This window comes from Eleutherodactylus coqui, chromosome 5, assembly GCF_035609145.1.
Source record: "Eleutherodactylus coqui strain aEleCoq1 chromosome 5, aEleCoq1.hap1, whole genome shotgun sequence".
NCBI classification, from domain to species: domain Eukaryota; kingdom Metazoa; phylum Chordata; class Amphibia; order Anura; family Eleutherodactylidae; genus Eleutherodactylus; species Eleutherodactylus coqui.
The window spans coordinates 185,555,636-185,576,469 of NC_089841.1; the positions used below are offsets into that span (position 1 = coordinate 185,555,636).

General features: G+C 40.9%; 1 long non-coding RNA gene across 1 annotated transcript; it reads right to left on the reverse strand.

Annotated features, from left to right (window-relative positions):
- Positions 1 to 13,077: 13,077 nt before the first annotated feature.
- Positions 13,078 to 20,124, reverse strand: LOC136627024 (uncharacterized). The gene is made up of 5 exons (XR_010792732.1): positions 20,010 to 20,124; positions 16,844 to 17,104; positions 15,443 to 15,499; positions 14,658 to 14,774; positions 13,078 to 13,539 (listed from the first exon to the last, which is right to left on the reverse strand). It is a non-coding gene; the product is annotated as an uncharacterized lncRNA (long non-coding RNA).
- Positions 20,125 to 20,834: the final 710 nt, after the last annotated feature.

Below are 20,834 nucleotides of genomic sequence, written 5' to 3' on the forward strand. Positions count from 1 at the left end.
ACGATTTTATCATGCGAGAGGATTGCGGGTAACAGTGACGCAATGTGAGATTTTTCACAAGAAAAAGCATCAATGACGCTACAAAATCGCGCCTACAAAGCTGCAATATCACAATTTTGTAGCGCCAATATCGCTATCGCCTGTGTGAAAGAGCCTTAAAGCACAGCAAACCTTGCTGGGGCCTGGATTGGTGAGTAATGCACTGCTGGACACCAGATATATCACAGGTCACCCTTCATATTTTTCAGAAGAGTAAAAATACTTCTTCCAACATTTCTGAGTCGTACTTCTAGCCAAGGGGAAGTACAAAATTTGCAACAATTCAAATCAGCAACACATAAGCATATATAGTGTTAAAGACTTCCTATTTCTGCAACTTCTAACAATGTATTCTCGTAAAAATAAAAAAATGTACATACAGAATAGGGTGTAACATTGCACATTCTATTGAATAGAAATCACATAGGTGACTGTGGCATTTATACAAATGCATAGAGAAGCAGTTGCCATAGTTAGTTGGGCATTGCCACCAATCAGATAGCAACTTTCACTAAGTAATCTGCATTAGAAAAATGCACACAGTAATAATGCCCCCTGCATTGCCTCCACACAGTAATAATGCCCCCTGTACTGCCTCCACACAGTAATAATGCCCCCTGTACTGCCTCCACACAGTAATAATGCCCCCTGTACTGCCTCCACACAGTAATAATGCCCCCTGTACTGCCTCCACACAGTAATAATGCCCCCTGTACTGCCTCCACACAGTAATAATGCCCCCTGTACTGCCTCCACACAGTAATAATGCCCCCTGTACTGCCTCCACACAGTAATAATGCCCCCTGTACTGCCTCCACACAGTAATAATGCCCCCTGTACTGCCTCCACACAGTAATAATGCCCCCTGTACTGCCTCCACACAGTAATAATGCCCCCTTTACTGCCCCCACACAGTAATAATGACGCTTTTCCGGCCCCATCAGTAATAATGCCTTCTTATGCCCAATTAGTATAAATTCCCCTTTAAGGGCTTCTACCCACTAGCGTTTTCTAATGCTGCGATATCGCTGTGATTTTTTCAATAGGACTTTCTAATGTTAAAATAGCATTGCACAAAAATCGCAAGTTTGTGCGATGCAATTTTAACATAATAAAGTCCTATTGACATTTGCATTAAAAAAACGCTGCAATATCGCAGTGTTAAAAAAACGCTAGTGGGTAAAAGCCCTAACACTGTAAAAAAACAATATACTCACCTCTTTCACTCACACTGGTGCAACAATCCTTCGTTCCCTTTGGGTAGCCTGGTCAAGACACAGGACCACTGTGGCCTCAGACACGGAGTTCAGGGATTAGCCGCAGCGATCACATGTCATTTAGCATGTGATCACACTAACCAGAAGGAGGAAGGACCAGAGAGGAGCATCAGAGGGAGTGAAAGAGATCAGTATATAGTTTGTTTTTTTATAGTCTTCTCCCACCTAGTAACCACATTCTCCGGTGAGCCTCAACTGAGACATAGGCCTATCGCTATGACTGCTACGACGGTAGTTACACCCCTGCTGCATTCAGTTTCATGCATAGAAATATGGGTGAGGCTTTTATTAAGTCTAAATTGCCTGTAGAGGCGTCAATGACACTTATACTGATGTTTCTCAACCTCAGTCCTAAATGGCCCCCACAGATTATGGTTTGGGAGAACACCTGTGACCATTTTGAAAGGCATTGAAAATAATTGCATCACCTGAGCAATACTGAAGAGATGCTAGAAGCATGACCTGTTGGAGGTACTTGATCACTTATGGTGGGCTAATTAGTGGCTAATTACGATTGTTTATCTTTTTTTTGGTTTTTTGTTCGAGACGCCAGTGCCCTTGGGCATGATTTGTAGTTGTGAGGTGCTGAATAACACACGGAGCCAGATATTCTGCTAACTTGTAGTAAACACGGTGTTATTATTAAGTCAGACAGGGAGAGGAGCTAGTACTCTTCAACACACAGTGAGTAACAAATGATATCTCCAGCGAGTTACCAGTGAATTATATACAATGTGCAACAATGAAGCTACTTGTGTATAACACGTTTATATACTGGGAGTTTACTCTGAATTTCTTTTCTCCATCCCTCTTTATATCAGCATCTCTTTCTCTCCCTCTCTTCATCTCTCCTGTTCTCTGCATCTCAGAATCTCCTCACTGCGACAGCTCACTCTCCCTGTGACAGCGGACTCCCCTCTACTCACTGTCACAGCTAACTCTCCTCCTCTGCTTCTCCGCTTCTCTCCTTTCATCTTCCCTTTCTTCTCCCTTTTGCAACCTTTTGTGTCCCCCTACCTATTGCCTCAGTCACCTGACCAGTCTGGCTGCAGCCAATCACAACCTATTTGGTTGCTAGGCTACCTGCATCATCTGAGTGTCTATGCATTTTCTCTATCCTGTGCAACTGAATAAAGACTACCTAACTGGTTGCTAGGTTACCTGCATCACCTGTGCAAAATGACTCTGACTAAACCCCTAAGGCTGGTTATTATATTATGGCTCCCCACAGCTAAACAGCGCTACATACTGATGTTAACCAAAAAACTAGGCACAATTGCTAAACAATGCAAAAATACTCTACTGTATTACTATGGAAACACAAAATGGATCCACGCATAGAGCTTAGAATAATTAAAATGGATAGACTTTTTTACAAAACAAGATAGTAGTTAAAACATATCCTTGCCAACTAAAATAATCAATTCTTAAAACATTTACAACCATGACTAGGGTATTACGGAGTGGCTGGCGACTGTGACCTACCCCCACCTCTCACCTTACCACAATAACTTAAAAAACAACGCAACGCCAATATTGGATTAATTTATGGCCACAGCAGCCACATTTATTTAACACAAAACATAAACATAAATAACCATTTTAACCGCAGATAACCTGGGAAGGGATCCCGTGGAGCCCTACCACCTGACTGTCGCCTCACCAGAAGAACCGGGAAATAGTTGTGCCTGTCACCCGTCGCATTATGGACTCGGGCAACACTATTTCCCTACCAGTGCCCCCGCCGCAAGTTGACAGACACGGGGGCCCGCCACTCACCACCTCGCCTCAGGTCGCCTCATCCGGACCCCAAGGACGGCTAGCCATAACCTGGCTAACCACTCCCACAACCACTGCAAGGCACCGCCCTGCGACTCCCAGAGGCGACAGTCCTAACCAACAATTTACAGAGGGGAAAGGAAGCTATCCAGCTCCCTGCTACCCCCCTACTACCCCCGCTTTGCTGACTCCACGGGACCCCTCCACCCCCCTGCTGCCATGACAATTCGCACCCCCCCACCAACCCCTCTCTTCCAGGGCGGGCGGGTGGGACACTTCCACGTCCCAGCTCCAACTGCTATTCTTTGAATTATAACTCCTCCCCTTCCTCTTTCTTGCCGCTCTTTTCTTTTCCCCCACTAACCCCCTCCTTCTCTTACCCAGAGCTCTGCTTTACTTAACCCCTTCGCTCCCCGTTAACCCTGTCATGCCTGCCTCCCGCCTACAACCTGCGTTTTCCGGCTCCGGCAGTTCCTTTTTTCCAAAACTTTTATGTTGATGTAGTGAACATCTGGTCAATCTAGTATGATAAACACATGATGCTCATATGCTGAACATGTGTCACTCACACACTGGACATGTGCTACATACACTCCACTTACACTTAGGATATATACTGCACATACACCACTCACATACTGGACACATGTGCTACATACTCTCCACTCACACTTAGGATATATTCTGCACATACACCACTCACATACTGGACACGTGTGCTACATACACTCCACTCACACATAGGATGCATGCTGCACATACACTACTCACATACTGGACACATGTGCTACATACACTCCACTCACACATAGGATACATGCTGCACATACACCACTCACACACTGGACATGATGAACACACATGACTTACATGCTAGGCACATATACTCATATGCTGAACAATTGTTCCACATGTGCCACACACAGTTCATGCTGTCGCTCACACACTGGACACATACTGTGTGCACAAGACACACACACATGACTCTGCTGCACACGCTTCATTCACATGTAAAACACATGATGCACAAGTGTCACTCACACATAGGACATCATCTTTCAGAATGTCGCCACTACTAGAAGATCACTTTTTAATGCAATTTTGGGTGGTTTTATAGAGGTTTCGCTGTACATAAGAGATTCCTTTAGGACACCTTCAAATGAGCATAAGTGCAGAAACACTAGTGATAACGTGAGTTTTTGCGCTGTGAAGGTATCGTGAGTGTATCTGCGGTTTTTACTGTACATTCTGCACTGACAGGGACCATTTACATTGGCGCAGGACACACCCACACCATGATTTAAAAGGCTGTGCAACCTAATTAGTCCCCAGTTTTATTCATTTCCTGCAAAATTGCGCAGTTCATTGCGCACCAAAATAGAGCACGTCGCTTTTTTTTCGCATGTGACCAAAAGTGAAAGTGAGAATGAACACATTAAAAACGATGGAGAAATGCTAACCAGACACCAACTCCTCTGCAGACGCTCCCATGTAGGGACTGGCTGGAAAACGCAACCAGTGCACAGAAAAACTGAGAATGTCCGGCGTTGGGTTAAAAGCTTTCAGTCTTCATTAAATGATCCAGACAGGGGTCAGAAACGCTCTTTTCTCCTTAGGGAGAGCAATACTATAAACTAAGTGAGTCTCCTCACTTAGTTTATAGTATTGCTCTCCCTAAGGAGAAAAGAGCGTTTCTGACCCCTGTCCCAGGCCTCTCACTAGCAAAAGCCAGACTCCTACTGTACACTGATGATGGGCAATAACCCGGATACAGCTGTATGTACATGGAGTCTGGCTTTGCTTTTGATTCCCAGTCATTGTAATAAGACTTGTATAAAAAGTCCCACTTTGACTCGAAGGAATGCTGCCTTTCAATAGGTGGTGCTGTGGAGGATTTATTCCATCTCCCTTATTTGCATATTACCCAGAGGAGCGTGCGTGGCCATTTGACTCTCCTCACTTAGTTTATAGTATTGCTCTCCCTAAGGAGAAAAGAGCGTTTCTGACCCCTGTCCCAGGCCTCTCACTAGCAAAAGCCAGACTCCTACTGTACACTGATGATGGGCAATAACCCGGAAACAGCTGTATGTACATGGAGTCTGGCTTTGCTTTTGATTCCCAGTCATTGTAATAAGACTTGTATAAAAAGTCCCACTTTGACTCGAAGGAATGCTGCCTTTCAATAGGTGGCGCTGTGGAGGATTTATTCCATCTCCCTTATTTGCATATTACCCAGAGGAGCGTGCGTGGCCATTTGAGTCTCCTCACTTAGTTTATAGTATTGCTCTCCCTAAGGAGAAAAGAGCGTTTCTGACCCCCCTGTCCCAGGCCTCTCACTAGCAAAAGCCAGACTCCTACTGTACACTGATGATGGGCAATAACACGGATACAGCTGTATGTACATGGAGTCTGGCTTTGCTTTTGATTCCCAGTCATTGTAATAAGACTTGTATAAAAAGTCCCACTTTGACTCGAAGGAATGCTGCCTTTCAATAGGTGGCGCTGTGGAGGATTTATTCCATCTCCCTTATTTGCATATTACCCAGAGGAGCGTGCGTGGCCATTTGAGTCTCCTCACTTAGTTTATAGTATTGCTCTCCCTAAGGAGAAAAGAGCGTTTCTGACCCCTGTCCCAGGCCTCTCACTAGCAAAAGCCAGACTCCTACTGTACACTGATGATGGGCAATAACCCGGAAACAGCTGTATGTACATGGAGTCTGGCTTTGCTTTTGATTCCCAGTCATTGTAATAAGACTTGTATAAAAAGTCCCACTTTGACTCGAAGGAATGCTGCCTTTCAATAGGTGGCACTGTGGAGGATTTATTCCATCTCCCTTATTTGCATGATCCAGACAGACATGCAGGAACAAAGGACATGTGCCGCCTTACATGCTTCAGGCAAGCATGTTGTGCTTAGTCATGGCCTATAATTAAGGGTGGTTTTACGCGGGTGAAAAAACTGTGCGCTTTTCGCGTGATGCGGAATATGAAACCAATGATTTACAATGGCTTCCTTCCCATCTGCCATGTTTTCACTGATGTGATGTTGAGAGAACAAAAAATCGCAGCCTGCTCTATATTTCTGCGATGTGTGATTTTTTCTTTTTTTATCTTCCATGTTTCCCTATAGAGCCTCCTTTTTATCGAATCACAACACTACAAATGCTATTGACTTTTGGGATAAAAAATAGCGTGATTTTTGTTGCGGTGCAGTGATGTGATGTGAGATTATTCTAAGAAAAAAGCCTTGTTGATGCCCGAGAATCATGAGAACAAAGACGCAATGCTGCTGCGATGTTCTTGCGGCAAAATCTCGATCACCGGTGTGAAAATAGCGTAAGGGCAACATGCTTGCCTGAAACATGTAAGACGGCACATGTCCTTTATTAAATGATCCAGGCAGACATCGAGGAATAAAGACTGAAAGCTTTTAACCCAACGCTGGACTTTCTCCATTTTCCTGTGCATTGAAAACAATGGGTTCTATTCTCTGCGCAATGCACTCGTGTGAGTAAGCCCTTAAAATTATCTTCTTTTTACGGCTGCACCATGACAAGCCAGCAGGTGGTGCTGTAATACAAAAAATAAATATAGGACACCATGAGAAAATGTTTATTTATTTAACTTCCATTTGATCTGTCTTTTCAAATAGTAGATCCCACCACCTGGAATATACTGATGTCTTATGTATTCCCCTATATTAGGGCGACATCAGACAAGAGTGTGTGCAAATACACTTGCCTCAGCCAACATATTTGCACAGTGAACGAGGTTTGTTTTCACGTGTGCCTGCATGTTCGCATGGGAAGGGGACACCTTGAATGGTTATAGAGCCTAATGGGGTCCAGATGTGTTCTTCTTCCCCTGGAATTGCGCAGTGTATTGCACATTTGCGCTTGTATTGAGTGCGCATTTACGCACCTCCCATAGATTTCTATGGGCCATTTGACATGCAAATATGCATGAAAATAGAGCATGTTTTATTTTTTTGCATGTGCACAAATTACACGTGCGAAATTTCTAAATGTGAATGACCCCATTGACATCTATTCTCTGCATATTTTGTGGGCAAAAACGCACGCAAATATGCCTTTTGAAGTCGCCAACCCCTCAGTGCATTTCTGGCGGGATTTTTTTCTGATGACGTTCATTGTAAATAATAGGTAAATAATGCATTATTTTGATAGATTGGACGCGGCGATACCAAATCTGTATTTTTGTTATTATTTTATTATAAATATGGCAAAGGGGGGGTGATTTCAACTTTCTAACTTTTTTTTGTACAATTAGTAAAATTTTATTGATCTTATTTTTACTTTTTTTTTTAGTCCCCCTAGGGGACAACAACTTGCGGAGCTTTGATTGCTCCTGCAGTATGATGTAATGCCATAGCATTACATCATACTGTGGTCTGACAGGCAGTCTATGAAGCCATCCCACGGGGATGGCTTGACATGCATTCTGCCATGAGAGCCCTGGGACATTTCAGAAGGCCCCGACTACCATGACACCCGCACGGCTCTTTGGGATCTCATCATGGGGGGCCGTACGGGACCCCTGAACATTGGTTCGGTGCATTTAAAGGGTTAACAGCAACGATAAGCCACACAGCTCATCGCAGCTGTGGCTGCCAGGTGTCAGCTGTAAGAAACATCGCCTTGCAATCTCCTTTCATAGATGTCCTGCATCTGCAGGACATAAAAACACTATAGGGCGCTCACTAAGGAGTTAAAGGGGTTGTCCCGCGCCGAAACGGGTTTTTTTTTTTTCAATAGCCCCCCCGTTCGGCGCGAGACAAACCCGATACAGGGGTTTAAAAAAAACAAAAAACGGATAGTACTTACCCGAATCCCCGCGCTCCGGTGACTTCTTACTTACCTTGCGAAGATGGCCGCCGGGATCTTCACCCTCGGTGGACCGCAGGTCTTCTGTGCGGTCCATTGCCGATTCCAGCCTCCTGATTGGCTGGAATCGGCACACATGACGGGGCGGAGCTACGAGGAGCAGCTCTCTGGCACGAGCGGCCCCATTCAGAAGGGAGAAGACTGGACTGCGCAAGCGCGTCTAATCGGGCGATTAGACGCTGAAGATTAGACGGCACCATGGAGACGGGGACGCTAGCAACGGAACAGGTAAGTGAATAACTTCCTTATGGCTCATAATTAATGCACAATGTACATTACAAAGTGCATTAATATGGCCATACAGAAGTGTGTACCCCAACTTTGTTTCGCGGGACAACCCCTTTAAGTATGGATTCACATGAGTGTACGCACAAAAACACTCACCACAGTGCAGCATATTTGTGCATGAACGAGGTTTGTAGAGGTACATAATTTGTGTGTTACGTGTGTATCTGCGCATAGTACTGCAATTTTTGCTCAACCAATGCCAGTTCACATACGGCGACACACCCTTTCCTTAGATTTCTAGGCTAATTAACCCCTTAATGATGCAGCCCCCTTTTTTTTCCATTTTCAATTTTTCTTCCCCCTTTAAAAAAATCGTAACTCCTTTATTAATCCATCGACGTGTGTGAAGGCTTGTTTTTTGCGGGACGAGTTGTATTTTTCAATGGTGCTATTTAATGTACCATATAATGTACTGAAAAACTTTTAAAAAATTCTAAGTGTAGAAAAAGGAAAAAAAAATGACATTCTGCCATTTTTCAGTGCGTTTTGTTTCTACAGCGCACAAACTGCAACAAAAATGACCTGATAACTTTATTCTATGGGTCAGTACGATTACTACGATACCAAACTTGTATAGTTTTTTTTTACTATACTACTCTTTTTCTTTTTTTCAAAGACATTTAATTTTTTAAAATTATTTCCTGCCGCCATCTTCTGTGCGCAATAACATTTTTATTTTTCCGTCAACGTAGCTGTACAAAGACTCATTTTTTGCAGGATGCCCTGTAGTTTATGTTAGTACTAATTCGGAATACATACGACTTTTTGATCACTTTTTATTGCATTTTTTTCTGGGAGACAGAGTAACTAAAAAAGTGCATTTCTGGCGTGCTTTTTTTTTTCAGCCGACGTTCACTGTGCGGTAAATAATGCACTACTTTGATAGATCAGGCTTTTACGGATGAGGCAATACCAAATATGTATTTTTCTTTTAGGATTTAGATTTTTTTATTATAGATATGCCAAAAGGGGGGTGATTTAAACTTTTATTACTTTTTTTTAACAATTAATAAAACTTTATTAATCTTATTTTTACTTTTCTTTTAAGTCCCCCTGGGGGACTACAACATATGATGCTTTGATCGCTCCTGCAGTAAAAGGTAATGCTATAGTGTCATACTGCATTCTGACAGGCAGTCAATCAAGCCACCCCACGGGGTTGGCTTGATAGGAAGTCTCCTAAGGCAGCCCTAGGGCCTTTCAGAAGGTCTGCGGCTTACATGACACGAGCACGGCTCCCCCGATCTCACTGCGGGGGGACCTTACGGGACCCCTGAACATTTTTCGGGGGATTTAAATGCTGCTGTCAGAATTTTCCCTGCGTTTTGCAGTGTCACAACCCTTCCCCTTGTGTCTTTTCCCACCTCCCATAGACTTCTATGGGACTTTTGCTGTGCAAAACACAGAAAACTAAAGCCAGTCCTACTTCTTTACATGCACGGGAAATGCGCTACTGAGAACGAACCCATCAAAATCAATGGGTCCTACTCTCTGTGTTTAGCGCGTGCAGACTTTTTGTGTGCAAATACCTTGCAAAAACGATCCTGTGAAGAAGGACTTTTACAGATGAGTGTGTTTTTGCTTTGGGAAAATACCACCCACAAAATGTGAAGAATTGAACCCACTGATTTCATTGGGTTTATTCTCACTTCTTTTTTTTGTAAAAACATCGGGAACTAATTAGGCTGCACAGCTCCGGTGTGTCCCGTGCCAATGTGAACGGTCCCTGGCAGTGCAGAAATTACAGTAAAAGCCGCAGATATGCGCGTGATAGAGTGATGATCAAAGCGCAAAGAGTTGCGCAGTTGTGAGTGTTTCTGAGCTTACACTCTTCTGAAAGAGCCATAAGGTCAGACTCGCAAGGGCGTGTTTGCACACCAAATGCCCCAGAAAATCTATGGGAGGTGTGCAAATGCGCACTCAAAAAACGCGCGATTGCACAATAGGCTGCACAATTTTGCTGAGAAAAGAACACATCTGGAACTAAATAATCTTTTAAATCAGGGCACAACTATATCCTGTGCTCATGTGAAATGGCCTGCAAGCGCAAAAATGCACATAAAAGCACGTTGTTCATGGCAAAAATGCGCTGTGCTATCGCTTGTGGTTTTGCTCATACCGTGTAGGTCTGACCTAAACAAAATTAGTAAAAATCTTGTTCACACATAACGTTTATTTTACTACAATCTGTGGCTTTTTAGGATGGTTTCACAGAGATGTATTTGTGTACATTTTGCGAATGCAAAAATTGCATGTGGAATACGTAGTGAATAGAACCCATTAATATCAATGAGTTTTCTCTATATTTTGCTATGTATTTGCACACCGATGGCTGTGACTGGTTCATCAAGCGCTGATTGGCTGAGCCGGCACTCAAGAACTAATCAGAGGCTCCAGGCACTTGTCAGAGTATCTTTTGCTAGTGACGGTATTTAAAGACCCCACCTCCAGCAAGAGATTGCTCTGATTGGCTGATCCAGCACCAATCACAGCCAACCACAACGAATGAATAGCTTGTGGCTCAGCCAATCAGAGCAATCTCTTACTGGAGGCATGGTCTTGAAGCCCCGTTACCAGCAAGAGATGCTCTGCAGGCACAGGCAAGTGCCTGGAAGCCTGCAGGGACGGCAGATGGCACCTACTAGGGGAGTATTTGATTTTTTTTTTCTGCTTCCATGGCTGCGTTATCAGCTGTGCTGAAAACTCAGCCAAAACACTGGCATAACGCACGCCAGCGCTGCTGAAATCGCAGTAAATGCAGTGTTTCTACAAATGTGTGTGTGAGGGAGGCCTAAGAGACTCCAACTCCTGTATAACAAGACCAACATGATATTAAAAGGGTTTCAAAGTCCATCATGTTTGTGACAACGACTCACAACTTACAGACTGCAGCCATGGCTTTGTAGCACTTCGCAGTCCATAGAATATAATGTTCTGGTGTTTTGTGGTTTGCTGTAATGTAAAACCCTTAAATAACCAGTTACCCACAAGTTGTTCTAGACAAGTATTTCCTGTATTCTCACAGTGCTGCTCGACCGCAGCTCGATATGTTAGCAGCGGAAAGCATGTAATAACGTCTCTTATACGTGACAGCTTTACATTTAGTTTGGATGGTGATTCCACTGCTTACAACCAGCTGGTTTCCTCTTACAAAGCCTCACTCAGTCACCTCAGATGCTCTTTTTACCCATGAGAATAACTCTGTATTTACTAACATTGTAACAGTTTGGAAGCTAATAATGTTATTATATATCCTAAATGATAGAACATTAGGCAATGTTCACATATTGTCTATATTGTCAGGATTCAGGCGTGGATTCTACTCACATGCTCTGCAAAAAGTCACTTGAAGATTGCATACGTTTAGGGCTCAGAAAGACGGGCGGTTTCTTTCGCGCAAAACACGTGCACAAAAATTTGCGTGACCGAAGCCAGCATCATGCTGAAAAAAATGCACTTGGCTGCATTCGAAATTCGCACATAAAGTGCGCTGCCAGCTGTCACAGCCGCAGCAGGGGATTCCTTGGATGGGAAACCCCTGGATGCTATCACCTCCAGGGGTTTCACATGTGGTCATTGGGACGGGTGGCAGCAGTGCCGACCCCATTGAGAACATACAGAGAAACTGCGACAGCTGTGGCAGGGGAATTCTTCATCACCGCTGGGAGTCCCTTGTCACTGGACACTGTGAGAATGCTGACAATTTAGACCTTTGTTTCTTATCAATTTTCTTGACTTTATTTTACCAGAAGTTTTGCTTGGTAAACCATGAATGGGAGCTTCTTGGAACCCTCAAACAGCTGATTGGCTGAATTGAGAGTTGGACCCCTACATTTAATATTGACAGCCTATTCTACGCATAGTCTACCAATTTAAAAGTGTTCGATAACCCAATTATTTTGTCCACCCTCTAATGATAATGAGAAGACTGCTCGCCCCATGTGTAACCTTGGGTAGTGCTTGATGGAAACATAACTTCACAGCAAAAATTGGCAGTTATTGTCAAATCCTAATTTTTAACTTGAAGACCTATCAAAATGTATGCATGCTTTTGTTTCTCCATGGCAGGGCTACTGCATCAATCTGATTGTACTAAAAGGGCGGTCGGCAAATTACCTGTAATCAAAGCAGTGCAAAATTCTGCATCTGCTAAAAAATAGACTGACCACAAAGCCTAATATTAGACTGATACTTCCTGATTTATAGAGAAAGCTGTGCAGCACTCATCTCACCAACAACACAGGCAGGATTACACTGACAGGTAACACCTATATGTAGATAACCTAGAATACATCATTCACCATTGGTGATCAGCTGTGACTTTCTAATTTCCTCCCTGCAGAATGACTCTTGAACGGGTCACAGACCATGTCTAGAACGGTCTCCCATACAAAGTCAATGGATCGCCTGCACAGTTCTAAATTCTGTTAAATACAGCTCATGCAAGATGGCCACCCTATAGTGATGTATAGAGAACAGAATAAATAATGCAATAGGCAGAAAATAAAAACAGAATAGAAAAATGTAATGTGTTTCATTATCTGATTTCAATTAATAAATAATATTTGGTTATATAGTCCCTTTAATGAGCAAATTGTCACCTGTGTGTTTGGGGGCATCACAACACACTCACATATTGCTTAATCAGTGCTATCAGCATCCCACTCTGTAGGAACATACCCATTTGTCAAGTTCAGTGGCAACACCTAGTTGTCAATTTATTCAGAAATGTCTAAGAGGAACAACAGAGGAATGGCAGAACAAATATTTCTAAGAAAAGATGTTGCAGGATTGTTATTTTATTTATTAAAACAGACATATTTAAAAAAAAAAGTTTCTTAAAATTACACAACCTTTTTTAAGGATAAACAGCAGTGCGTGTTAAAAGTCATTTCTACTATTATATATTAAGCAAGCTGGATGATATATTGGGAATCAGGTTAAAGGATTTTCCAGGATTAGAAAAACATGAATCCCTTCTTTCAGAATAAGCACCTATGTATTGATTTTGCATCTTAACTCCATTGATGTGAATAGGGCTGCAGACCGGCATGACACTATCTATGGAAAAAAAGCAGCCAGGTTGTTCGAGTCCAGGAAAACCCTTTCAGTACATTCCTGGATATATTCTATATATTTGATAAAAGGCCATAAAAGTCCAGAAGAAGCTGCTGATCTGGTTCATAAGATACATATGCGAAGGTTGATAAAGCCTGGGTACGTTAAATCTTCACTTGTCCACGCATTGGTGTCTGCAAAAAAAAAAAAAAAAGAAACCAGCAGTGATCAAACAGGAGGGGCAGTTTGTGTGAGAGAATAGGGGAAAATTAGGGAACAGTCTGATGGAGAGGCAAAGGGACATGTTGGTAACAGCAGGATTAGGTGAGGTTATGAATATGGTAGATATGTGCTGGGATGACTTGGGGCAAAAGATGTCTGTGGTTCAAATTCTACAGAGACAAGACATAGCTGGAAGAAGTTGTCATGGCAGCCAGGACCAGATAGAGAAGATAAGAAAAAAATTCTGCAGCATTTACAGTACAATGCAAGTGAATGAGATTTTACTAATCTGCTTTACACGTCGCAGATTTCTTCTGCTACAGAAAAGCACAAATTTGGAAAATGCTGCGGTTTACCAATCTGCAGCATGTTTATTTATGTTATGGAAATTGCGTTTATCTGCAGTAGATTTTTTCCATAAGGACCAATAGGTAACTTAAAAACTGCACTATAATCCGCAAATAGAGTATTGTTGCTTTTATTGCAGCTTTTCTACTATGGAAATGCACTGAATCAGCTGAAAAATCCTTGTTTGTTAACAATAAAGTTTGCCAGAAGCAGGAACTTCCACTACCATATCACAAAAACGGAAGACATTCCAGAGTGGAAAATCCGCACATCAAAACACAATTACATATGCAAATTCCACACAGCTCATTACTGTGCCATCTACAGAAATACAACAGAAATTCTGCGGATTTTCTGCAGTTAAAATGTTCTACTTGAAGGAACTCTTAAGGTGTCCATACCCATTAAATGAAACTCCACCAAATCTGCCGAAGGGGAAGTCCCAATTCTATCCCGATGGCCGACATCGGGAAAGAAGAATTGAACTTATTGAACTTCAACATGCTTGATCCTTTGTTACCACAGAAGATAAGCCACTATCCAAGAAGTCTGTCAGTGTCTTATTCTTCTCTCACCATTGAAATAAACAGGTATGACTGTGGGAGTCAAGTACAGCGACCTTTACTCTTGTCTGACCAGATCGACATTAAGGCCATGTGCATGATCCATCTATTTACTAGGTTTATCTGTACTGCCACTTTTCAGTGGACATTTTATACCTTTGTTAAATGTGTGTTCATACCTCACATTATGAAGATCTTGGCACTCAAGAGCAGATTGAAGGCTAGGGTTTTCACAAATAATGCCCTCATTCCGAGAACAGTGAAGGAGAGCATATTGATTTGTTCTGTGCTCTGAACTGGAAGATAGCAACGATTTGAAGGAATGTAAAAACAAAATTTATTAAGTTAGTGGATTTAAGGAAAACAGGTAAAACAAATGAGAATTTCCTGAACAATCATGAATAATATGTCTTCTAAGTATATTAGTCTGTCATCACATGCCACCGCTTCTTGGATAGCATCTATACTGAAGTTGAAAACTGGGGCACCCTGTCAACCAAAAGAATTCTAATCTTATAATTATACACCTTGTGAAGTGGGAGAAACCACTAACTAAATATAGCCCAAATGTCATTCATTTCTAAAACAAGGTGGCTTCGGCTTCTCTCAGCTGTTATTGCCAGGAGAAGCTTTGTCTGGGCATACCTAATTGGAAATGTAGCATGACATAGCAGTCATTGAAAATAATGGCTGTCTATGTAATGTATTAACATGATGGGTCTACCAGAGTAGGATCCTTCTTTGTAATGTCCACATACTGAAATAGAGCATATGGATGGATGTTATCATCCTAAAACACTGAGACAACAGCTGTAATAACCTACAGGGCATTTCCTAACATCTCACAAAATATCAATATTGAGAGAAAGAACACCAAAGCAGTTTAGTAGATACTCACTGTTGGTGTAGAGTAGATAAACAGGGCATTATTATCATACGGTACAGCTGAGAATGTATCACTTACGAGATGTTTCTTCTCTACATGTGTTGTTTTTCTCCTCCTCCAATGGATAATCAATCTCTGCATGGACAGGAAGCAGTTTAGTAATTGGCTATTCTAGTGTTTCAATGACTATTGTGGTCTACTTGTAACAATACTGCACATCACACATTTACTGTATATAGTGGTGAGAATTCTAAAATTATTTACAAAGTCTCAATTTTTCAGTCTTTGAATAACTGTATGGAATCTGTTCAGGCTTAAAGTAACTCTCCAGTCCCAGACAAACCAAGATAGCTGTACAGCTTCTCTGACTACTTGATATGCAAAAAGGAGATGTTACAATGCCTCAGCAGTGCCATTTATTGGAAGGTAGCTCTTCTCCAAGTCAGTGTCCAATGTTTTAACAGATCTTATTACTCAACTGTACATGGTGTGGTACTGCCATAGCAAGAATGACCTGTAGGGGATTTCAGAGCGCAGTTACTGTGTTTGCTTAGTTAACCTGCACCTGGCAGGGTGCGGTCACACAGGTTAAAGTTCCCCTCCCTCATGAGCTCAGTGCCTGCTGGAAGTGATAGCTCAGTGGAGCAGAATGGCTGCTAGCCAGAGGTCCAGTGTGGACCAGTGAGAGGCAGTGAAGGAGCCATGTCAGGGACTCGGAGCCTGGGACCCAGGGCGAACCAGCTTGGGCCAATCACCTGTGTGACAAAGGAGGATGCCCTCTGGATGGTGGGGTTGGTGACTAGGACCGTGTGGGCTGTAAACCCTGGACTGTGTACATGAACTGTGATATGCTGTATTGCAATGACATGAAATAAATATTGGCAGGTGGCAGTTTTAAAGAAATCCTGTCTCTGGAGCATCTATCTGCACGTGGTGTCCATTTCCTGTCCTGTAAGTCGGATATCCTTAGGCGAGGAACCCTACATGCCACAATGGTTATCTTCTCTTTCTGATGAAGACTCTGGTTTTTGCATATTTTCCTAGTCATGTTATAAGGCCTGTTAAAAGGCTGGACATTAACTTGAAGGAAAGCTACCTTCCATTCGGTGGTGCCGCCAAGTTATTAAAATGTCTGACTACCTGATGTACATTGGATTCACAATCCTTTGTATGTTTTACATTAGCCTAACCTTTCACACAAGTGTGTTGCTTGCATTGAGCCTTTCAATCTCTTTGTTCGATTTTGGAACAGAAAAATGGAATTAGAACTAAAATAAATGTTTCAGTTTGATTTCAATTGTTTGTTTAAAAATAAACAAAAAAAAACAACTGAATGCTTTCAGTTTGTTTCAGCTGTTTTTCTTCTTTACAGTCATATAAAACAGTCATATAAATAGAGCCGGAAAAAAGCAAATAATTAATAATGATTCTAATTACTCTGGGAAACACGCCAGATAAAGCAAGTAAACAAATTTTCACCTTTTGACTTGGCAGTCGTGTTTGGCACCAACATTTGAGGTTGTAGAACTTTACATATGAAGTTATTCGACTTTACATTCTGAACACTGACTGCGCTGTAGAATCCCTCATTAGATAATTTTGTACTAATATATTCTTGCTTGATGTCATTAACGAAAATTTCAATATCCTTAGGGTAGAAATCCTTTGCCATACAGGCGGTGGAAGCTTGCTGTTTCGCTTCTAATTGGAACACTTGAGGAGCTTTGGTAGGCTGCTCTTCTGGAATAACAGGAAAATCAAAAATTGGACGGTGGTAATTTTAATAGAATACAAAACAACACAGGCATGACTCTAAGGCCTCATGTCCACTGGACAATTAGAATTAGCAAATCCGCGCAGGTGTCCTGCACGCATGATCCGCGCCCATAGGGATGCATTGGACACCCGTAAGTAAATACCTACGGATGTCAATTTTCCCTGCTGCGTGGATCGCACGTGCAGGAAAACACCCGCAGCATGGTCCATTTTCTGAGGGTTCCCCGCAGGCTTCCCTAGAAGCCTATGGAAGCTGTCCGTATCCGCGGTACACCCACAGCTGGATTTCTGGTCTCCGGCGCGGGAGCGCGGGAGAGCAGGAGTTAAAAAAAAAAAAAAAGAGTGCACGGCGCATGCACATCCGCTGGGCAGAGGGAAAAAAGATCCGACCACGACGGACGGGAACCCGCAGCGTCCAGACAGGTGAGTTAAATCATTTTTCAGGTCTCATGAACAGGTCTCAGGACCCGCTGCGGAATTTTGCATGGAGAATCCGCGCGGGCCCGAATTTCGTAGTGGACATGAGGCCTAAATCTTGCATAAAAAATCAAGACAATAAGAAATAAGTATAATTGGTATTGCTGTGTCCAGAAAAGTGCATATCATATTATTTATCCTAAATAAAAATTAGCTGTAGCACCAATGGGTTAAAGTAGATTTAGGTTTTAAGCTATAGTCGTTTTAATATAGGATTCGAATAGTTGAGGTTGTTATGGTTTGGGTTGGCAGCAATATTTTGATTATTTGTTTTATAGTTTTCATTAAATATAATGTTTTATTACATTTTAGGGAGGGGATGTGGAAACATGATTTTTTAAAGGCTGCTTATCATACAGTTTAAATATTATTTGAACTTCATTCTGTAAGGTCGTTTTTTATGTTGTAGTACTTTACACAATAAAAGCATGTTTTATGGGAAAAAAATAAATAATTTTTGGGCTGACACATTTCTAGAGGCATATTTGTAATTTTCCCATTGATGTAGCTTTATGAGGTCTTGTTTTATATAGGATGAGTTTTCATTAGAGCCATTTTGAAGTGCATATAATTCCTTCACTAGGTCTTGTTATTCTTTGTGGGGATGGTAAAATCAACATATTTCATTGTTCAATTATTTATCCTTTTACGTCTTAGAACAGTACTATGATTTTTAATTAAAAGAAAAGTTTCATTAATTTAAGCTCTGTTAAGCTTTATTTTTACACTTTTTGTCCCATTGATGCTTTGTAGCACTTGGTATGCTAAAGCATTATTGCCTGTCAGTATATAGTCTCATAGGTATAGCACCAGCCAGAGATGGATATATCATTGATCGTTAAGGGGTTACACTAGATTACATTTCAGATGAATATCACATGAAAATGTATAAATATAGCTATATACCCATCCTTTGTAAATGTATCAGGGAATTATATTTTACAAGCAACATGATAAATCTGTTTTGGGACCATAATATGACCTCTGCGTTCTCCTATTCAAAACTCAGAAACAATGTTTGCCTCAAGTACCCAGCAAACACTAAAACATAAACTTTTTTCTTCTGTTCTCCTAAATGATAATAGACTTTATCATGACTTTAACTACACATACGCTTAGTTACTGATATAGTTATGATATACATGTATTATATAGTTACTGATATACATGTAGCATTGATTATAACTATAAAATAGTAAGAATATTAAATATCAGAAACCTAAGCTTGTAACTAATACAAAATATAGTTGATACAATTTAAATATACATGTAAAAATGTATTATTTATAAACTAAAGACATTGGATGCAAAGTAGACAAATTTAATGTAGAAAAGATATGAAAAAATATTGAATAAATGCAAATGATTTTGATTTAATAATAAAGTATGAGATAATGGTCATGGGAAAATATTGCATATGAAATGTCCTAAACTAAAAGTTGTTCTTCAATATCCTTAGGAAACAGCCTGTTGGGGTATGTTTCCAAGGGGTGTAAATGCTGCAAATTTACACTGAAGAACTGCAGCATTAACAGTAGCAGTGTGATGGATGAGAGTTGAACACATTTCATTAACATGTTGTGCAAAAAATCCGTATAAAATCTGCATGGAATTTGACATACGGTACATATTTTAAATCTGTAGCACATCACATATTTTAAATCTGTAGCACATCACATATTTTAAATCTGTAGCACATCACATATTTGCTGCAGATTTTCATTGTGGATTTTACTCTGTGGCAAATCCAAAGCATTTCCACATAGAAATCCATAACATTCATGTAGTTGCAGATTCCAAGCTGAATCATGGAATATTTTCAACTATGTGACCTACACGGCGAGCCTGTCCCATGGAAACATATCATAAAAGTGAGTTAAGACAGTTAGGCTAAAACACTTCATATTAGTTACTATATATTGAGCTATGAAAGATTGTACTGTAACCAGATTCATATTTCATTATATTAAATGCCCTAAATTGGAGCTGAACATTTCTTGTGTACTTTTACTGTTTTTCAAGTCAAGTTATAAAAATCAGACATTTATACTATGCCTTGAATATTACTAATACATTTGATTTGTTTTAATTTAAATGTATTTCAGTATGCTTCTAGATCGTATTATATATAGTTAAGATTATTCAAGAATTCTGTACAATAATTCATTTCTTACAAAAGCTGTAAAATTAATAAGGTCTAATAAAGTCTAATAATTTTTAGAACCCTCTCAAGATGATATAGATTTAAACCTTACTTATTACTGGTAATTGCTATTTAACTACTGCAAAACTATGTGAAGTAAATAAAATCTCCTCAGCTTTTCCAAAAATGTCCTACAAATGTTAGATATAGATATAAAGTGAGCTACATAAAGAAGTTTTAGTCACTTACTTGGCCGGACATCAAGCCTTGTTCCAGTTCCAAAAATGAGAGCTTCTGTATCAGACACTGTGTTAGCTCACTGTCAAAAAACTTACATTACTTTCAGTTAAAATTATGAAATTAGTTCTTAGAGAATGAAGTTTCTCTCTGGCAGAAATGTCTACAATGAGCATGAAGAGAAATGAAAGAGTTAGTTATGACTATTGTAAATATAAAATAGTAAAGAGTAGTATTAGTCCCTGAAAATGTAAACTTTACTATGATGTATAGGATATTCTTTATTTTGCTTATTTTTGGCAATACTTATTTCTTTATGAGAGCCAGGATATAAATAAGTAATCTTACCAGTTGTCAGTTTTATGTTTAATCACATTTTACTTCATCTTCAGTCTTTTTGGAGTTCAGGCTTTGTGTACTGGTGAAAGCTGTGTTTGAATCACTGTGGTAACCCAGTACACTGTGAAATAAGCTAATTCAAAATCCTCTTCCTACAGAGCTCATATATATAGCAACTAGCTGATATACCCAGCTTCGCCCGAGTTAATTTGGTACTGGTGTTTATCTGGTGTTCTCATGGAAAATCTTATGAAGTCGTGGTTACTTTAGAGCAGAGGTCCCCAACTCCAGTCCTCAGGGACCACCAACAGGTCATGTTTTCAGGATTTCCTTAGTGTTGCACGGGTGATGTAATTATTGTCAGTGCCTCAGACATTGCCACAGGTGTTCTCTCTATAGGATATCCTGAAAACATGACCTGTTGGTGGTCCCTGAGGACTGGAGTTGGGGACCTCTGCTTTAGAGATACCGGGAAAAAAAATATGTTCACCATTTTGC